We start from the raw sequence: 606 nt of genomic DNA, 5'->3' as shown, positions 1-606 counted from the left end.
CATTTCTGAATCACAGACATAAGAAGAAAGCCTCTCAATAAGCCTGATTTTGAGTGCCTGCCTGGTTGCTTGAAAGCACACTTAACCTGGACTGACCTTCTCTGTCCATAATGCTTCAGCCAAAACTACCATTCATAATTTGATAGAATACCTTGTCCACTGTCATCCTCCTTTAAAGAATAGAATTTTCATAGCAACTCAAACTCAAAGCACAACAAATGAGGTTCAGCAGTGGGCCTAGAAGTGATTTTATCATGTTTCTCATTATCCTGCATTCATAGATGTAGATTGATCCTCTGAAGACATAGTTTTGGCATCAGATAGGGCCATCACCTTACAAATCTGGACGTCGTCCTCTTAGATATTTGGAGTGAGAACTCTATGCTGTTTCTTCCTCATCCATTATTCAGAAGTCCAGAAGGTCAGTCCAGAAAGTGGAAAGGTTATTAAGTATGGCAGTGCATGGTATATTTCCTGAATTTGAGAAATAGATGCAGGAAGACTTTTGAATTGCAGGCAAGAACGAGCTACATAAAGGAACAAACACAGTCAAGAAAACAGAAGATTATGAAGGGAAGGGAAGGGAAGGGAAGGGAAGGGAAGGGA

The sequence above is a fragment of the Psammomys obesus genome, unplaced genomic scaffold (assembly GCF_907164565.1).
Source record: "Psammomys obesus unplaced genomic scaffold, mPsaObe1.curated_primary_1811, whole genome shotgun sequence".
NCBI lineage: Eukaryota > Metazoa > Chordata > Mammalia > Rodentia > Muridae > Psammomys > Psammomys obesus.
Note: the sequence above shows the minus strand (reverse complement) of the source record.